Source organism: Watersipora subatra, chromosome 2, assembly GCF_963576615.1.
Source record: "Watersipora subatra chromosome 2, tzWatSuba1.1, whole genome shotgun sequence".
In the NCBI taxonomy this organism is placed as follows: Eukaryota; Metazoa; Bryozoa; class Gymnolaemata; order Cheilostomatida; family Watersiporidae; genus Watersipora; species Watersipora subatra.
This window is the reverse complement of record NC_088709.1, coordinates 37844097-37866441: the sequence shown is the minus strand read 5'-3', so window position 1 is coordinate 37866441 and position 22345 is coordinate 37844097. Positions and strand designations below refer to the sequence as shown.

The 22345-nt window shown below is 34.9% G+C and overlaps 1 long non-coding RNA gene across 1 annotated transcript; it reads left to right on the top strand.

Annotated features, from left to right (window-relative positions):
* Window positions 1–18217: 18217 nt before the first annotated feature.
* Window positions 18218–22111, top strand: LOC137387478 (uncharacterized). The gene is made up of 3 exons (XR_010977911.1): window positions 18218–18834; window positions 20301–21547; window positions 21707–22111. It is a non-coding gene; the product is annotated as an uncharacterized lncRNA (long non-coding RNA).
* Window positions 22112–22345: the final 234 nt, after the last annotated feature.

The window sequence follows — 22345 nt, the reverse complement described above, 5'->3', positions numbered from 1 at the left end:
CTATAAGCTGCCTCCTACTAATAGTCAGAGAGCAGGATAACCCTATCTGTCATAAAAATAATTTTTATTCCCTTTCTCAACTTATGCAATTTTTTGAACTGAACCAGTAGTTTTAGCCCTCGTGGTAATGAGATTAAGAGCTGTTGTCCACTTTTTGTTTAAACAATACTCATATCAATCCTCAAGCTTGCGTTCTACATATTTTATGCATTCAGTTCTAATATTATTATATTAGTTAGACTATTCACGAGTTGTGTAGTTAGACTATAGCTTCTTTGCGGTCCTTTTTATTTTTTGTTGTACACCGCTTTTTAGTTAGTTTACTTGCCGTGGTACCTTGTGGAAAACATATTGTAAAATATGACTATTGATTACCACAATAAAGATTGCTCATATATAAGAGCTGCTGTCGCCAGCACTTGAAAGTTTATTCGGAGTTGTGTTACGTTTTCGGAGTTGTGATACCTTTTTGCTATTAAGCTTGCAGTTAAAAAAACAAAACCATTTCAGTGAGAGGGTTCAGGTGCGATAACTGTTCAAAGAACACGTAATAGCATCTGTTGTAACAAATTAACTTGGTTGAAGCATTTGATTTTTTTTATTAAATAACTGTAGTTGATTTACATCTCCTGAGATAACTCCGATGGAAGCATACACTTTCACACGGTTGATGCTTCAACATCAATCGGCTTCATCTGCAAATAAAATAATATACATAATAGCACCATCCCTCCTGATAACAAAATCATTTTGCTGACAATTAATGTTTTGAGGATAGCAAACCTTCTAAATATCAACAGTGATGAGCTACGGATGTCTCAACACGTAAAAACTAGTGTCTGGGGCATTGGCGGAATCATTTTCAATGCTTGTTTAAGCATATTATGGATACACGCAGGTTAGGTTCATTGCAAAATACAGTAGCCTATAGGAAATAGATGTCATTTTGCCTAATGGGTCACACAAATGCACACACACCTGGCTATGCTATTTTCTATTACTATTATGATGCATAATGTATCATATGCCAGACAAGCACACTAACCTTCAGTGTCTGTTATATTGCTCAAGGGAGCAATGAATCACTGTGAACTCAAAATAACAAGAGGCCTTCAGCTTTATCTCCAGTTCTTATATATCGATGGGGGGGTCATGTGTCTCCTAGACGTCTAAGCCGTAGCCGTTATTTCCAGTAATTATAACTTCTAGTAGTCTATTTAGCCTTTGGTTCTTTAATCCTGAATGTGTTACAGTATGAATATATAACCTGCCCTTTTTTCAAAACTCAACACTAAATCCAATTACAAATTCTAATTTCAATACACTCAAGGTTCACCCAAGCCCAACCACTATTAACAGAACAAATAATATCTCATCAAGCGGAGCGTTAAATACAATCAAGCAAGGTTATCAAGCCAAGCGGGTTAGATAATCACAAAAGCTTCAAATCATAGTTACCGAGTTTCAAAGATCGGATAAATATCTCTCTACTCACCCATTATCCTGTTTACTTACTCGTCTTTCCTTCAGTTATCGCAAATTTAACAGTTTTAAACACAACCCAGTCCATCATAATCTACCTCATCTTCATTTAGCAAATCACCTTTCTCTATACTGACAATATCCCCATACCAATCAGCCTTCCCAGGTTCCTCATCCATAGCCACCGGGTCATCTGTAACTTTTGGCTCGGAACCAGCAAGCTGGTCGTCGTTGCCACTCTGAACCTTTGGCTCAGGACCAGCAAGCTGGTCTTCATTGCCGCCTCTTGGCTCAGAACCAGCAAGCTGGTTGTCATTGCCACTTTTTCCAGAGCTTTCAGGTTGGATCTCTTCTTTAGATTCCTTGACCTTACTCTCCTTACTACTAGCATCTCTGCTAGGGACTACTCTCACAACGGATGTTTCAGGTTCGATCTCCTCTTTGGATTCCTCAACCTTTCTCTCCTTTTTACGCCCCTCCTCTGAGCCCTCTTTTGCTTTACAGCAGCCAAGTGCAACAGAGCCTCTATACTCCCTCTCAATCTCCTCCTCCAACTTTCTCTCATCCTTCTCTATAGCAGACAATGCGCGCTTGTACTGCTCCTCTACTTGCCACCTCCTATGCAAGAGCATAGCTCTCATTTGCTCGATGGCAGCCTCAGTCGAAACAGACTCTGACTCCATCTCTTCTACAAAACTATCTATCTTAGCAACAAAGGTTAAACTCAATCTAGGCTTTTTCAACTTAGATTCCGGTCCCCTATTGTTACTCTCCTCCACCCTACGCTTAATACCCGCTGCAATATCTCTATAGAAAGACCCACCAAGAGTACAACTTTCAAGTCCATGGTCTAACTCCCTACAAAATCTACACAATGTCTTCTTGCAATCTACAGCATAATGTCTTTGACCTTTACAATTATAACAAATAAATCCAGGACACTGAGTAGCATAGTGGTCTCTAAAGCTTTTGCATACAATACACTTAATGTTACCTTGCTAACCATACACTTCTCTCTTACCTTCACTCTTGTTCTTACCCGACTCGCTCACCTTCGGCTTACTAAACACCACATTACCCTCAGCGTCCTTCGTCACCTTCACACCTCTACTTGCAGGAGTTTCCTCCACGTGCTCAGTTACACCAGGTGTTTCCTCCCATTGTTCATGAATCTCTAAATCAGGAATCATGTTCTCCTGACTTTCAGATAAATCATTAGCATTTTCTACTATTTCAGAGTTGCCCTCTTTTGAGGAGTAGATACCCAAAAGAAGACAATTATCATCAGAAGAGTCGGACGATGTGTTCTACTCATCAGAGTTCAACAGAAACAAGTGTTTTCTATTTCTGTGTCTTTCACTCATGTCTACATTACCCATTAACTTGCAGGGAATTTATCCTTTCTCAAAACTATACCTTTTGAACCTACATCAGTAGGAGCTTTACATAAACCATTTGACCAGGCTTAACTCGTCTAACTTTGAAACTCCATACTTTTTATCCCAACGTTTCTTAATTTTCTTTTTACGTCTAACCTGATTTTCTTCAAAGCATTCATAGTCTACATCACTTTCATATGGGAAACCCAAATTTGATCTGATAGCTCGACTAAAAATCAGGTCACTTAGCATATATCCCGAAGCCAAAGGTGTAGTCCTATATGCAGACAAAGCCACATCTTTATCTTGACATTTCTCCCATAATTCTTTAATAATTTTTACGGCACTTTCTACTAAACCATTAGACCAAGGATACCGTGGGCTACTAATAGTTAAAATGAAACCCATTTTCTCTCCAAGTTTCTAAATTCTTTACTAGCATAACAAACTCAATTATCAGACCTGATAACATTAGGTATACCAAATTGAGAAAACAGATACTTGAGTACTCGAATTATCTCTTTCTAGAGATTCTATATGCAAACATTCTATACACTTCGAATAATAGTCTATAGCTATTAGATAATATTCGTTATCAAACACAAGTATGTCCGAACCTCTCACCTCCCATGGTTTAGAAGGCATTTCTGCTTCATACATGGGTTGGTGTTTGACTTGACTATGCATAATGCAAACATTACATCTATTTATAAAATCTGCATTCTCCTTACTATAACCAGGCCACCAAAAATAACGCTGAGCTCGTCTACGACATTTTTTATGCCCTGATGACCTTCATGACAAATTTCCAAATACTGCGATCTCAATGACTCACGAGTGTACAGCCTAGAGTCATATAACAATATGTTATTATAAAAACTTAATCTCTCTCTAAATCCATATAAACCTATCAGTTCTTTACTAAAACCATCCAATTCAGATGGCCAACCAGAATACAAATACTCTATACACTTAAGAGCGTCTGAATCTTTACTAACCTGTTCTCTAAGTTTCTCTTCTTTAACATCTCCATATGCAGAAGAGGAAACTATCGAGTTAACATAAGCTTCTACCTTATTACAAACAGCTTGACTTACCTCATCACAAACAGCATCACTGTTTGGACAGCTAAGCAAATCAGTAATGAACATATCTTTTTCAGGAGTATGGAAAATATCATAATCATATCTCATTAGTCTTAACGTGAAATGTTGCACCCTTACAGGTAACTTAGACAAATCTTTTCCCCTAAAATCGCAATTAAAAGCTTATGGTCAGTTTCTATTTCAAATTTTCTACCTACTAAATAATAGTCAAATTTCTCACATGCCCATGTCGTAGCTAAAGCTTCTTTTTCGGGCATGGCATATCTACCTTCAGTTTCAGTCATTTTCCTAGAAGCATATTCTACAGGTTGCCACACACTTTCTTTGTTATACTGTAACAAAACTGCACCTAGTGCATTTTACTAGCATCAGCAGAGACTATGTTTAGCATGTATCTTGAAAGTACATAATACTGGACTATTCGAAATCGTTTCACAAGCTTTTTGTTGGTCAGGACCCCAAAACCATTTCGATTTACTACCAGCTACTCCATAAATCGGAGTACATAAACCAGCCAACTTGTTATTAAACTTCGTCAAATAATTCACCATTCCAGTAAATCTCCTGGCTTCCTTGTTGCTTCTCGGAGGCTTCATTTTAACTATAACTTTTAATTTACCTGGGTCTGGTTTGATACCAGAACTGCTAACTAAATGTCCTAAAAATGTCACTTCAGTACATCCGAATTCACATTTTTCTTTTCTAAAAGTCATTCCAGACTTCTTTATTATTTTTAAAACTTTATGCAAACGTTACTAATGTTCGGTTACAGTTTTCCCGTAAACTAAAATATCGTACATCAAACAAACAGTTCCGTCTAAACCTTTCAATATATTTTCCATTTCCCCACTGAAAAAATTCAGGGGCTGAAGATATCCCAAAAGGCATTCTTTTAAAGCAAAATCTACAAAAGTTGTTAACTCCTGGGATTTCTCATCAAGTCTAACTTGCCAAAATTCAGAATTAGCATCAAGTTTTGAAAACATACTCCTTTTGACAATTTACTCAACATGTCTAAAATCCTAGGTAAATGATATACTCCCCTTCTAACACATTTATTCAAATTATTTAAATCTAAACACATTTTAATCTTACCACCTTGTTTTGGAGCATTGGTAAAGCCAGAACACCAATCAGTTGCCTTTTCTATAGGTTCTATGACCTTACTTTCCAACATTTTATCAACTTCTTTTTTAGCTTTTTTTACGCAAGCCTGCTGCAATAGGCCTAGGTGTGTGCAATCTAACAGGCTCAGCATTCCTATTCAAGTCAATACTGAAAATACCAGGCATTGTTCCTAGTCCCTCAAAAGTCTTAGGAAATTCCTTCAAGGGGTCAAATTCGTTTGCACACAAAGCATTAATAACTGCTAACAAATTCAACAGCTTAATCTCGGGCATACCTAAACGATTTCTTCTAGAACCTTGAAGTATGTAAACAAAAGTATCAATAACTCTGTAAGTACTTTTAATAGCTACATCAGCTACTCCTAAAATATTTCCATCATCTCCATTCAAAATTTGCTCTTTTAAATTCAAACCAAGCTTTCTACTAGCTGTTTCAGTCAAAGTGGATACATCGGCTCTTGTGTCAAAAGTGAACTCCATATCTTTACCATTTACAAATAAATTTCTGACAAATTTCTCACCTAGTCAGCTGCTGTTACTAGACTCAGAAAACCTCACTCTGGGAGTAGGACTTCTTCCTTCACTACTTCCACTACTTTCATACCTATCTTACCTTTGACTCCTACGTAACTGGCAGTCCTTAATTGTGTGCCCTTTGGTAGCACAAAAAAGCATCTTACCTCTGGACAAAATCTGATTTCATGTCCTCTCACTCCACAACCATAGCATTTATCTGCCTCTGGAGATGGATACCGTCTAAAGTTTTTGCTAGATCTATCATCATATTTCCCCGGGAAATACCTATATCTGCTTCTCCTATGCCATTCAACTGGTCTTTCTCTATCAGAATCCCTAGATGAACTACCATAGTCCCTAGAGCTTTTTCTATCCTTACTATAATCTTTGCCGTATTTACTTGACTTCATATCCTTTCCACACCCTCTAGATTTATATTTATCTCTAGAAAATACTCTATTCACTTCTTTCTCATTCTCCGAATCAGAGTCAAATTTATATTGATAATCCTTACCCTCTGATTTGTTTTCTACTGCATCTACTTCTAATTTCACATTAAAATTGACTGCCCTGACGGTTTCTATAGCTTTTTCTGAATCTCTAGCTATTTTTTAGCTCTCAAAATACCTGAAAACTTAGTCCAATTCAAGTCATTTTGTTGCATCATTTGGGATCGAAGAGAAGATTCTCTCAACCCATTTACTGCAATAGCTAAAGCAAATTCTTGTCTCAAAGCATCATGTTCAGTTCCAAAAGTCATTTTTCTACTTAAATCTTCAATTCGTAATAAATTATCATTTTCGTTTTCTCCTATAGCCTGACTAGCAGTTACAAATTTCATTGTTTTAACATAAACAGTCTCTTCAGATTCATAAACAGTTTTCAAAAGTTTCATGGCTCCTTCATATGTAGAAATTGCACTTTTTTGATCAAATGTTCAAGATGTCAAAGCTGCTCTACCTGCTTTACCCACTGCATTCAACAAAGATACCAATTTCATTCTACCTTTAAATACATCGACAGTTTCTTCAACATCATCTACTGTAACTTTTTCTTCACCTAATCTCAGTAAGATCATTTCAGCACTTGAATCAAACTCAGCTAACCAATTTTTCCATGACCCACCAACATCATCGCTACTAATTACTAGTTTCGGAAAACCATTAAAGTTCAAATTTCTAGCCATATTTAAAATAGCTTATACTTACCTCTTAACACACTTCGGAACCTCTATAACACTGTAATCACCGTTCACCTTGTATAATATCACCCACCTATCACAGAAAATACACCACGGAAAATCACTAACCACTGTATTACCACTATCAATCGCCGATATCACTAGTTATTCACCACTATACCACAATATAATAGATTGTCACTGATCACAGTTCTCCCTGAACAAGACTGCCTACGACGCCATGTTATATTGCTCAATATATAATATATATATATATTATATATTTATTTATATATTTATTTATTATATATATATATTTATATATATAAATATATATATATTTATATATATAAATATATATATATATATACAGTCAAACATGGATAACTCGAACTTCACGGGACCGAGCGAAAGTGTTCGAGTTATCAGAGCGTTCAAGTTATCAGAGCACTGTCACAAGTCCATGTATTTACTTATTTATTAGTAGATACATGTACATATACAAACTATAATATAAATCAAAAGCACAAATGGCTTGTTTCAAATTAAATGCTTCTAATGTAAAGTTTAAAACGTTTTTATCAAAAAGTATAGAGATTTTTCTATCACTTGAGATTGGTTTGTTGTTTGAGGTGATGTTATTGCAGGACGTTTTTTAGATTGACATTGGCAAAACTTGATCGTTGTTGAAATGCTCAAAAGAAAAGACATCAGTACATATACAAACTATAATATAAATCAAAAGCACAAATGGCTTGTTTCAAATTAAATGCTTCTAATGTAAAGTTTAAAACGTTTTTATCAAAAAGTATAGAGATTTTTCTATCACTTGAGATCGGTTTGTTTTTTGAGGTGATGTTATTGCCAGAACGTTTTTTAGATTGACATTGGCAAAACTTGATCGTTGTTGAAATGCTCAAAAGAAAAGACATCTTTTTCTTTTGAGCGTTTTACCCACGATCAATTTTGCCGATTTTTCATGAAGTTTATGCAAAGATTACCTCACTTTACCTCGCTTCCGAAGGGCGATCGCTAAGCGGATGTTTGGTATAAATCAAATTTCACCAAACCTTTAGAAAAGTCGTTGACAAAAATATTTTGGCGATGGTGGTAATAACGACGCTTATGAATTACAAAAAGTTGAGGTTTACCTCTATGGCTTGGAATAAAGTGATTTTCTAAAGCGATAACAACCGTTTCGGTAGCCATTGGGAAAAAAACAGTTCGAGTTAACAGTGTTGAGTTCGAGTTATCTATAGCAATTTATCATTACGTGGGAACGGACCAAAGAAACCGTTCGAATTAACCATGTGTTCGAGCTATCCGTGGGCGAGTTATCCATGTTTGACTGTATATTATATTTACATCATATATATGTATATATATGTACATATATATCATATACAGTCAAACATGGATAACTCGAACTTCAAGGGACCGAGCAAAAGTGTTCGAATTATCAGAGCGTTCAAGTTATCAGAGCACTGTCACAAGTCCATATATTTACTTATTTATTAGTAGATACATGTACATATACAAACTATAATATAAATCAAAAGCACAAATGGCTTGTTTCAAATTAAATGCTTCTAATGTAAAATTTAAAACGTTTTCATGAAAAAGTATAGAGATTTTTCTATTACTTGAGATTGGTTTGTTGTTTGAGGTGATGTTATTGCCAGGACGTTTTTCAGATTGACATTGGCAAAACTTGATCGTTGTTGAAATGCTCAAAAGAAAAGACATTTTTTTCTTTTGGGGTTTTACCCACGATCAATTCTGCCGTTTTTCTTGAAGTTTATGCAGATTACCTTACTTTACCTGGGATTCGTTAAGAGCAACACTCCGAAGCAGTTCAATTAGAAGTTTTACGAGGTTTTACGGTACATTCTATATCACTCACGCTTTTTTAATAGATACTTATTGAATGTACACACGTATTCTGTGTTTAGGTCAAACGATGAATAGTTTTTTGTAGCTCAGACAACGTATACGTTTAATTACAACATTTTTTAAGACGTTTTAAACATTCAACATTCCGACGTTGATTCAACACGGAATCAACGTCGGAAAACTATGCATCACGGGCTAGCCGGGTCACGAACTCAAGGATTTTCGCCACGCACATACAAAACAACATGCGATTTTTGTTTTGTATGTGCGTGGCGAAAATCCTTGCGCGCGTGACCCGGCTAGCCCGTGCTATTCATCGTATCGCAGTATAAATCAAATTTCACCAAACTTTTAGAAAAGTCGTTGACAAAAATATTTTGCCGATGGTGGTAATAACGACGCTTATGAATTACGAAAAGATGAAGTTTACCTCTATGGCTTTGAATAAAGTGATTTTCTAAAGCGATAACAACCGTTTCGGTAGCCGTTGGGCAAAAAAACAGTTCAATTTAACAGTGTTGAGTTCGAGTTATCTATAGCAATTTATCATTACGTGGGAACGAACCAAAGGAAATGTTCGAATTAACCATGTGTTCGAGCTATCCGTGGACGAGTTATCCATGTTTGACTGTATATATATATATATATATATATACATATATATATATATATATATAGCTCATATCACTCACTGTGAACTCAAGATCACAAAACTCCAGTTCTTATATATTGATGGAGGGGTCACGTGTCTCCTAGACGTCTAAACCGTAGCCGTTATTTCCAGTAACTATAACTTATAGTAGTCTATTTAGCCTGTGGTTCTTTATTATTGAACGTGTTACAGTATGAATATATAACAGTGTCCGAGACACAGTCCTCTTCTACATTCCAGTTTGAACAGCTATTATTCATAGAGCATGTGCAGTGTTCAGAGCAAGGTAATCCTTGCTTCTGGCAAAAGCACCTCCCAACACATGAGGTCTTGCATTGGCAGAACACAGTGTAAAATAACAACAAATAAGGTCTTACAACTTGGAGCAAATATAACCAATCTATAATGTTTAAGCCTCTCTTTTCTGACTCTCTTTTCCCTAACCCTTTTCTTACTGTGTTTGGGGATTAGGGCGTAAAGTTTGTAACAAAGCCAAAAACTGCAACTGAAATACATCAATAATAACTCGTTCCTTTCAACACGTTCATATAAATTTAAGAATTTTCCACACTATAATGTATATGGTGCCTGAGAACATGAAATATGACTTTTGAGAAATCACTATAAAATAACTGTGCTAAACTGTGATTATTAAATGGTGGTTAAAGTCATTGGCGTGCTTATGATCTATTCTTGACACATGTTCTGGCAGAAAGGGTCTGGAGAGGATAAAAAAATTGTTAAATTTGACTGCTTTTTGAGCACTAAAAGCGTCAAAAGGTTTACTATTTGATGCAGATGCAGAAAAAAACTTACCAGCATTCATAGTCTGTGCCTTACACAATTTGTCATAGATTCGTTTTCCCTTCCGAGTAACCCTCTTTGACTTAGCGTCACCACCACATATGACACATAACGGGCCTAATATTTGACTAGAGCCTGTCTTTGATCGCTTGGGACGAGGCTCATAGGAGTCTTGACAGGAATCTGAGGCCTCAATACTCAGAGGTGTGGATGCACTTGGCTATAAAAATAATACATAAATTTAGGATTGAGCCTATAGTCTATAATTCCCTAGTCAGAGTCAGTAAATCCAGTTTTTCTTCAGTCTGTTTAGCTAGGAAAACATTGACAAACTCATGAAAAAGAATGCAGCTTGCAGTTTGAGAGCATACTAGGAGGTCATCGAAACGCAGCAGTAGTTGGTAACGCGGCTGAAGGATGAACTCTTGTGTCATCTTATTCAATACTTCAGTATCGAAACTGATAGTTTTCAGTGAGAATGTTGGTAGGGACAGGCAACCGGGAAGCTATGACGCTGTGTCTTACATGATAAGTCATAAAACTTACTTGTTGTTCAGAATGTGCCCTCTATAAGTTTCTACTATGTTGAACTTAATATAACAAGGTTGATGTGCTTGAAGCACATTACCTCTGTTCATCAAATCTGTGAGTGCTCTACAAAACATTTCAGTTGTAGAGCCAACCTTGTTTTGGCTATTCCGAACACAAACTAGGGTCAGGGTTGGAGATATGGTTGGTGTCAATATCAACATAACATCCAATCTGATTCATATAATAATCTACTGGGATCTAGTAGGCAGATCATATGACAAGAAAGCAAGTAAAAAAGGTTAATAACTTATTGAGTTGCGTCTAAGTGTTTCCTCATGTTAGGTCTTCAGTTCAAATCATGTTGATTGGCCTTGATTGATGGATAGATAATCAGGATCATCAAATTCAAACGAACAAAACGGTAGGTTACAATGGAATATTTAACCACATCACGTGTAAAGTCTGGTCTGTGATGACATCTGCTAGTTGCTTGGAATGAATTGTCAGTAAATAGTGATTGAATCATATTAATATTGGCAATATGGACATCGTTCTTGATATTCAATGACAATGAATTAAGGGCTATCATCGTGAATGAACAAGGTCTTCGGTTTGATCAACAAACAAAAATTAATCGGCTTACCTAGCAATACTTGTAAATAGTTCTAAATTGTTGACCTTATAATGGTCAACGTGTCCAGTTACCGTTTTTATTTGTTGAGGTAATAGTACTGCTAAATCATTTGAAGTCAGTAGCTCACGCATGCAGTGCAGACAGCGTATGCTACAAGCTTGGGCCACCATTACTAAGCAAATTGGCGAGTTATGATGTTTTGTTGCAATTATCCAATCACAGTCTGTGAAAATCCTTGTCATCATGGCAACAGTGATAGACTTGTTTATTACGCCTCCGCTCTTTGATGAGATGTAATTTAAGCATGAAAGTATATAAGAAATGATGTTACAGAGTGCAACGTGCAAACAGAAATATATAAATGTTGGGGACTCTTTGCATGCATCATATTTCAAAAGTTGAGAAAGGGATTAACATCTCACAGTTGAGTTACTCTGCTCCCTGACTATAACAATAGACAAAGGATATAAACACTAGTAAATTTTACATATTATCAACAAGACATTAGTCGATGAACTGCAATATGAAACGATTATCTGAGAGGCGTTACCTTGTGCTAAAAGCTAAATAAATCGCGACTCGTTTAAAAAAATGGAAGTTGGAAAAACCTGTCAACATCCGGCTCGACGTTCAAAACGGTAAAATAAAAATTTATTTGATCCTGTGATCGTTAATGATTTTTTGTCTGATCAGTATGAAAATAATTCAGATAATAGAAGTGATGTAAATTCTGTAGACTGAATATACAGAGAAAAAAATGGTTATGGTAGCTCGGACGATGACGATGCTACTGGCGTTGGCTAAGCCAAAGGTATGCTTCCAAGCATTTCATACATAGACAACTGTACATAGTCGTTGAACTTACTTATCACTGTTAATGAATTGAATAACTGCAGATGAACTTGGAAGTGTGTATCTCATGCCAACACTTTGACATGTACAGTGTATATTGACTAGTCCAACTAGTCCATATCCATCGCAGGCAGTAGTAAAATGGCACCTAAGTAGGGCTAAGGTGGTAAAATCGCTGTTTTAAGTAGGAACAGTGGTTGAGCCAAAAATATGGGCAATTATTCTGGTGATGAAGTGATATGGAGTAGTTTTTATTAATGTATGATTCAGTGGAAAAGGTGCATATTATAACATCTCAGACTAGCCCTTGGGGATGAATAGAAGAAAGTGAACCCCTGGGGTTTACTGGCAGTGGCTCAAACTCTGGTCAGTTTCTGGGTCGTTTTTGTAGGGGTAGAGTTGAATCAGAAAATTCAAAAGCTTAGGCGTACCAATGCCATTAGGTAACAGGTCTATGTTCCACATGCCCTATGTTCCATACTTTCCGCAAAACAGAATGAAAGTCTTCAAAAAGACAGACAACTTCTAAAACAAGTGCAATTCGTGCATTTTTTTCCGTACGACTTTTCTTTCAATACAACTTGCTCTGCTGCACTTGAGAGAAAACAAAAAGATCGACGAATGAACGTTCGCTAAAAATTGCTAGTGATAATACACAAAGTATTGAATTAGCGCAGACAATAAAAAACCGATATTGTTTATTCATAAATTTATTATCTTTATGATCTTAAAGTATTATAGATAAATTCATGGACTCCTTAATTCTTCTCTTTAATTAAATAGCAAGAATTCGTGTGAGCCTACATTTCTAATCAGAAAAAGGTATGAAATCTGTATTTCTCACTCTTTAACATTATTAACATAATCATGTAAGCCTATGTTACGTACTCTGTGATAATATACAATTTTTCTTCTAGGCCAATTCTTTTCCCTACATGATATTATATGCCAAAAAACCGATGCTGCGCACTAATTGATATAGTAAATAAACAATCCTGAGGGCTCATGTTCCTCACTCAATTATATTATGGATATAATCATGACAAACTATGTTCCTTACTCAATTTTGCGAAATATATCCAAGGGTCCATGTTTCTCATTCGATATTGTGCAATGTACTCAAAGGGCCTATGTACCTCACTTGATGTTACTAAACAAACTCGGAAAGACCTATGCTGTTCATTTGATACTGTTCAATAAATATACTTGCAAGCCCATATGTTTCCCATTCAATATTAATAATAATATAAATATAATCATGATGAACTATGTTCCTCACCTTGTTATATTATTAATATAATCATGGGGCCTATGTTTCTCACTTTGTTATATTATAAATATAATCATGAGGGCCTATGTTTCTCACTCTATTATAATATAAATATAATCATGAGGGCCTATGTTTCTCACTCTATTATATTAAAAATATAATCATGAGGGCCTACATATGTTTCTCACTCTATTATAATATAAATATAATCATGAGGGGCTATGTTTCTCACTCTATTATATTATAAATATAATCATGAGGGCCTATGTTTCTCACTCTATTATAATATAAATATAATCATGAGGGCCTATGTTTCTCACTCTATTATATTAAAAATATAATCATGAGGGCCTACATATGTTCCTCACTCTATTATATTATAAATATAATCATGAGGGCCTATGTTTCTCACTTTGTTATATTATAAATGTAATCATGAGGGCCTATGTTTCTCACTCTATTATATTATAAATATAATCATGAAAGCCTACATATGTTCCTCACTCTATTATATTATAAATATAATCATGAAGGCCTACATATGTTCCTCACTCTATTATATTATAAATATAATCATGAGGGCCCAGGTTCCTCACTCAATCTATAAACAGTGAAACTTGGATAACCCAAACTACACGGTACCGAATAAAAGTGTTCAAGTTATCAGAGCACTGTCAAAGGTGCATGTATTTATCAGTACTGTAGATACATGTACATATACAAACTATACCGCATATAAATCAAAGGTGCATGTATTTATCAGTACTGTAGATACATGTTCATATACAAACTATACCGTATATAAATCAAAGGTGCATGTATTTATCAGTACTGTAGATACATGTACATATACAAACTATACCGTATATAAATCAAAGGTGCATGTATTTATCAGTACTGTAGATACATGTGCATATACAAACTATACCGTATATAAATCAAAGGTGCATGTATTTATCAGTACTGTAGATACATGTGCATATACAAACTATACCGCATATAAATCAAAGGTGCATGTATTTATCAGCACTGTAGGTACATGTGCATATACAAACTATACCGCATATAAATCAAAGGTGCATGTATTTATCAGCACTGTAGATGCATGTACATATACAAACTATACCGTATATAAATCAAAGGTACATGTATTTATCAGTACTGTAGATACATGTACATATACAAACTATACCGTATATAAATCAAAGGTGCATGTATTTATCAATACTGTAGATACATGTACATATACAAACTATACCGTATATAAATCAAAGGTGCATGTATTTATCAATACTGTAGATACATGTACATATACAAACTATACCGTATATAAATCAAAGGTACATGTTTTATCAGTACTGTAGATACATATATATATACAAACTATACCGTATATAAATCAAAGGTGCATGTATTTATCAGTACTGTAGATACATGTTCATATACAAACTATACCGTATATAAATCAAAGGTGCATGTATTTATCAGTACTGTAGATACATGTACATATACAAACTATATCGTATATAAATCAAAGGTGCATGTATTTATCAGTACTGTAGATACATGTTCATATACAAACTATACCGTATATAAATCAAAGGTGCATGTATTTATCAGTACTGTAGACACATGTATATATACAAACTATACCGTATATAAATCAAAGGTGCATGTATTTATCAGTACTGTAGATACATGTTCATATACAAACTAACCGTATATAAATCAAAGGTGCATGTATTTATCAGTACTGTAGATACTTGTACATATACAAACTATACCGTATATAAATCAAAGGTGCATGTATTTATCAGTACTATAGATACATGTTCATATACAAACTATACCGTATATAAATCAAAGGTGCATGTATTTATCAGTACTGTAGATACTTGTACATATACAAACTATACCGTATATAAATCAAAGGTGCATGTATTTATCAGTACTGTAGATACTTGTACATATACAAACTAACCGTATATAAATCAAAGGTGCATGTATTTATCAGTACTGTAGATACTTGTACATATACAAACTATACCGTATATAAATCAAAGGTGCATGTATTTATCAGTACTGTAGATACATGTACATATACAAACTATACCGTATATAAATCAAAGATGCATGTATTTATCAGTACTGTAGATACATGTACATATACAAAACTTGATCTTGATGGTTAAAAGACTCAGAAAAAAATTTCCCTTGATCATTTTAAACAAGATCAATTTTACCGATTTTACCATAAAGTTTAACTTGCAAGAAAATTCCCATTACAGTTATTTGATATCAAACGGTTCACTAGGTCTTACTCTGTTGTGTTGTAGGTGCAAAATATGTGGAAATGGGATTACAAGCTCTTAAAAGCTCAAAAACAAACAGTAAATCGCAGCCATTACAAAAATGCTGTAGTTTGGAATCTCTTTATTTCGATGTCGCACTCAAATATTTTGGTTACTGTTTTGGCACGTGATGTTATCACGTGAAATTGAAGGCCAATAAAAGGCTCAATATAAAACGTCTCGTAGCACTAATTTATGACAAACGCTTCGGGCTTTACTGGAAAGCCTGTATCAAATATAGATGCTCGCTACCTTACAGTTTGATTTCAGCCAGGTCTGGTCATCTAGTCGTAATCTGATCATGCGACCCATACTTCCTGCCAAATGGCGTAGACAATTTATACAGCATTTTTTGACCATCACAGGTGACCAACAGGCTCGTCATGTTTATCAGAGGATGATTTGCACTCTTTCGAGCTAAGGTTAAAAAATTTAACGAGTTTTTACGGTAGGTTTTGAGATGTCAGTGATCAAAGTGACAGCATTACAATGATGATGAAATTTACACACAAGGACAATAGACATGGTTTTATTGAATTAGTAAAGTACATTTGTGAAAATATTTCGATGAATGATGTTGCATGAAAGTGTAGACAGAAGCACATCGTGTTCAATTACATCCCATTAGAGCCATTTTGAATAGGGTTTCCATTCTTCGGCATTTTTGTGATGGCGGCGATTGACTGTTCGTTTTTGAGTTTTTAAGAGCTTGTAATCATATTTTCACATAGTTGGCACCTACAACACAGCAGAGTAAGACGTGGTGAACCGTTTGATACCAAATAACTGTAATGTGAATTTTGTTGCAAGTCAATCTTTAAGTTTATTAGAAGGGTACCTCGCTTTTCCTGACGTTCGAAGGGCCATCGCTAAGCGGATGTTTGGTGAAATTTTATTTTCTGCAAACCTTTTGAAAAATTATTAACGAAAATATTTTGCCGATACTGGTAATAACGACACATAAGAACTACTAAAAGTTGTAGTCTTTCTCGATGGCTTGGAATAAAGTGTTATTCTAAAGAGATAATGTGTCAGTAGCTGTTGGGCAAGAAATTGTTCGAGTTAATGATGTTGAGGTCGAGTTATCTAAAGCAATTCATCATTGCGTGGGAATATACCAAACAAATCCGTTCCAGTTAACCATGTGTTCGAGCTATCCGATTTTGACTGTATATATTTCTCAAAGTTTGTCATCTGTTTTCGGTATGTCCAGCTATAGCTATTATTAAAATCTTAGAATAAAGAATCCATACTGAAGAAGATTTGATCTCGGGCGCTCCCATTCACCAGTCCGACACCATACTAATTAGACCGTTGAGATGGTCGGGGTATGGCGACATCATAATCATGTTGCCATACCCAACACTATATGGGAGCAAATACCCAACGGCTTTGCGTACTACGCAGGGTGATTTCGACGAATAGCTCTCATTAGTAAGCTTTATCAAATTTTCCATTGGCATTGTGCCAGGCTAATAGCAAGTGGCAGGCAACTCTCATTACTTCTCATTGTTTATAAACTAATTTTAATACCCGGGCAACGCTGGGAAGCACAGCTAGTTATATTATAAATATAATCATGAGGGTCTATGTTCTTCACTCTATTATGTTATAAATATAATCATGATGGCCCATGTTCTTCATTCTATTAGCATAATAATATAACCATAAGGGCCTATGCTTTGCACTCAATTGTAAAATAAATATAATCGTGAGGGCCTATATTCCTCATCCAGTTATGTTATAAATATAATCAGTAGTCTATGTTCTTTATTCTGTTATATTATGAATAATCATAGGGCCAAGGTTCCCTCTTGATATTGCATGCTATTCTTGCTAAGTCATATAAAGCTCTTAGGCTCCCATAGAGTCGGATTTCTCTTGTGTGTGCTCGCGTAGAGCTACTTGCTGTTGCTGCTCTCTGCGCTGAGCCATGCTGAAACCGACAATTCAGATACTTATACTGTGTATTGAAAAAAATCTTTCTGTCTGGCATTATGCAAGACATGTCTTTAGAAATTACCTCAAGAGTCGGTCTTTGGAGTAATACATTTATACTCTTTTCTTTTAAAACACAAAAACCTAATGATGTTTAAGCCAATCGATAACCTTTGTTTTTTGGAACTTACAGAGAACCCAATTTTATTGCATCCTAACCATAGCTTGATGCGATATTCTATGTAGTGACAAGATTTTGAATTTAGCGATGTATAATGTGTTTGCGTTTACTTGCTACCAAGCCAGCAACAGCGCATTTTAAGCAGCTTTGGAAAAAATTTTCAATTGACCAAGGAGGTGCAATTTGTCTTGTAACCAACGGCGAGTATCTTTGGGGCCTACATGTATGTTCCTCACTTAAAGATATTATAAATGTAGGTTACTCAGGAACTCCTGTTTCTCATTCTGCTCTATTTTAACTTTGTTTATGCAGGCTCCTTGGGTGGTGTTCATGGAAGCTGAAAGATCATATTTCACATCAGAAGGTTACGCTAGCAGCAACAATGGAGATTCCATATGTTTTAGCCAACTCATATCAACTCAGGCTCTGCAAATCTGAGTCAGATCATCAGGGACCACCGAGAAAGGAGATGGCTGTAGATGGTAGTCTTCTTGTGCTTATAGTGTTTTTATAAAAGCACCTCTACTGATCACCCCACTCATCACATAGCCGGCAAAATAAATCAAGCTTATGAGCACTAATTTAGCACTCTCAGTATACCATGTTTTAAATTTTTTTGTAATTTTTCAAAATTGTTGCCTAAATGTGAATGACTTTATACATTTGTAGATGCTCAAGGTAGTCAAGGGCACTGAAGAAATTAGTGCTCTGGAGATTTTTTGCGACTTTGAGATAAGTCTGCACGAAGCAGTAAAAGCAGCATGGCCCAATGTAAAAATATGTGGGTGCTACTTCCGTTTCACCCAGAGTATTTCTCGAAAGGTGACAGCTCTTGGTGTGAAATCGGCACACAAGAAAGATTGTAATGTACAATAGATCGTACAAAAACTTTCAAGCAAGGGATCTCTCCCGCCACATCATGTGATCGAGGCATTTGAGTAAGTTGTATTAAATTAGTATGATTATTGTAATGAAGATTTTTATTGTTATATATGTTTGTTAATTTCATTTGGATCACCATAGTGAAAACGTCTTCTGCCTTGACATGATAAACATTTGGGCAATTGCTGATCAGCAGATGTGTGCATTAAAAAGTTATTTAAAAGCAAATACGTCTGGTCACCGAAATATGGTAGTGATAGGACTAACGATCAAATCATCAATGAGTGGAAAGTATTTTACTGATTAATAAGCAAACTATAGCAGAAGTTGTTTAATGCTATAGTAATCATTGCAGTTCTATGCGTGGAAGATTAGTTTTACACAGCATATTTGATTAATAGAATCTGACAGAATTATATATGAACTCAGCGTTTACATTAGTAGAAATGGCAATTCTTTACAAGTGGATAGGTAATTTCAAGACAAATTGCATTATGATAAGTATGACTCATGTATAAGTGGACCCCGATATTCCAAAATATTTTAAAATCATTATAACTGAATTCATTGTTGCAATGCGAAATAAAAATGTAGCTTTCAAAGTTTTTTATTCGGTACGATAAATAGTTCTTCAACATGTTTTAAACAAGGTTTTAGTTGACTCGCTTATACTATTGTTTGTGAATGATCGCATGCTAAAATAATTAAGAGGTAAGCATTGCCTGTTTATCAACAATTGCATTGCCGTGTGTGGGTTACTCAGCGGGTAATAATCAAATAGTGCATATTTATAGAGTAAGGGCCTATTTGGAATTTACAGTTGTAAAATTTCGCATACTGTTTTCCAAATATATTACTTGTTAAATTTGAAGCCGATCGGTGGCAGTACAGCACAACATTTGAGGCTGCTATATTATGATTGAAAGTCCTGTACTAAGCTTGATCAATAGAAATATATATCTTATCTTTACTGATATTTGATACCAGTACTTTTATGAAATATCTTTAACATTTATATGATGAACTATCATTATTATGAGTGTATGCTAAGGCTCCATACCACGGTGTGTATATTGCATCTATAATAACAGAGTTGTCTTTTCATACTCACATTCTATTCGACTCGGCAGCAACATGTTCATAAACATTACTCATGTACAAGTTGACCCCCCGAAATTTTACATTAAAATTGTCTCCCAAAAACTCATGAGTATATATGGTAATACTTTGAATGAAACTTTTCATCCGGCATGTGTTCTTTGAAGAATAATATAATGTATGAATATAATATAACTTATAAATATAATATAACTTCAGTGTGAATTTAAAGCAGCCAAAAAATACGAGCCACCAATTGCCATTAAACAGTTTTACAAAATATTTTGTAAGAGTGCCAATGCAGCAAACGTCTGAGTTTGCCACCTATAAATCCGATAAAATATCTGTTAGTATGATTTCCAGCATGCTTCCTCTATGACATCTGAATTATAAATTAATGTTTTCTTATTTCTTATTGTTGTAGTAGCTTAAAGAGATCAGTAGCTATAATGGAATGTTTTAAAGATTTTCCAGCCATGGAGAGGCTACTAACTTACTTCCATGATACTTTTATACATAAAATCATTCAGATCAGCGTATGGAATGTATATTTTCGAGACAGAAGCACACGGACTAACGAGTAACAACTATGTGGAAGGTAAATATTAAAAGCAAAACAAATCAGACATCGTCCCCTACCTCACAATAGCAGGGATGCTTTGCAATTAGGTTTCCCTAGTTATTGCATATTGCTCATATTTGTGGAATATGGTGAATCTTGTTTATGAAAATATTTGTCAGTAAAACAATTTCACTAGCGGTATACAGGCAGAGTTTTGTTCTTAAGACTGTATTCTATAAAGACAGATCTTTTTTAATTTCCTCTGATTCTGATTCATATTTAATTGCATAGAACTTCAACAAATTGAAAACCAACAAAGTTTATTGTCACTCAATATATAATTTTTTCTTCCTCAAAGTAATCCAATAATAAAGAGAAGCATTCAAAAAGCACGCATTCGCTGCCTTCACTACAAATTTTAAATATTTTGCTGTAAATGTGCATATAAAATATTATGTAGACAACAGTAAGAATGGGCAGTACTCAGTATTTAGGCTAAGATCCTATAAGGCTAGTGGGCTAAAAGCAATCTGCTGTAAATCAGAAATAAGCTTCCACAAGGTTAAAATAAAAACTGTATCCGATTTTCATTCAAACTTTAGGAAACAAGTTGAGTTCACATTGTGAATAAAAAAAAATAATTTTCATAGCCTAACTTTATTATAAGTTTATTCAGCAAATTGTTTTTTTTTCACCTTAGCCTGGAACAGCCATTTCAATGATGTGGTTGGAAAAAAACATCCTTCAATATGGCTCCTCATTTCATGTTTAAAAGATGAAGAAGTCTTGTATAAACAACGAGCCACAGCTGCTGAAAAATGTTTGTTTTTTTTTATGAAAAAATATGGCAACGATCATTGTGATCTACTTTCCTTGGGAGACCTTGCTTGGAGACCTTGCTTAGAGACCTTGTTTGGGCCTTGCTTGGAGACCTTGTTTGGAGACCTTGCTTGGAGACCTTGCTTGGAGACCTTGGGAGACCTTGCTTGGAGACCTTGGGAGACCTTGCTTGGAGACCTTGGGAGACCATGCTTGGAGACTTGGAGAGACCTTGCTTGGAGACCTTGCTGAGAGACCGTGCTTGGCATAATGATTAATTTGTATTGATAGTGAGTTTGGTTAAAGTTCAATGACATAATTTATGCTCAATGCTTAATTGTTTATAAAAAATACTATTTGATTCATATATGTAGGTCTTGTGGAACTTACAGCACACTCCTAGATGATTTTCAAATCCATTTTTGTTTATGCAATATTTTTCATTTCAGGGAAACTGATAGTTCGCAGGCAAAAGAAATGGCAAAAGTAAGAGGAACAAATACAAAAGCTCAAGAGACAGTTAGAACAGGGAAAACAAACAATAGATAGCTACTGGAGAGCAATAAAATAGGGTGTCAATGAACTGATTTGAAGTGACTTGCATTTATTTTATAAAAATCTATTGTATTATATCATCTCAGTTGAATGACAGAGACCACTTTGATAGGTGAAATCATTTATTAAGAAATAGTTCATGGCTGTTGGGACTCCGATGAAGTTGAAGATGATAGAATCATAAATATATCGGCTATATACATGTATAATGTTTCTGCTTTCTACGACTGCTTTTTTACAGTATATGTTTAGAATACATTTTACTATTATAGTTTTATAGTAAATTATTATTATTATTATACTGATTAGCTCATTTCTCTTATTTAAACTGGGCATATGAAGAGTAGAAGATATAGAGTAGAAGATATAGAGTAGAAGATATAGAGTAGAAGATATAGAGTAGAAGATATAGAGTAGAAGATATAGAGTAGAAGATATAGAGTAGAAGATATAAAGTAGAAGATATAGAGTAGAAGATATAGAGTAGAAGATATAGAGTAGAAGATATAGAGTAGAAGATATAGAGTAGAAGA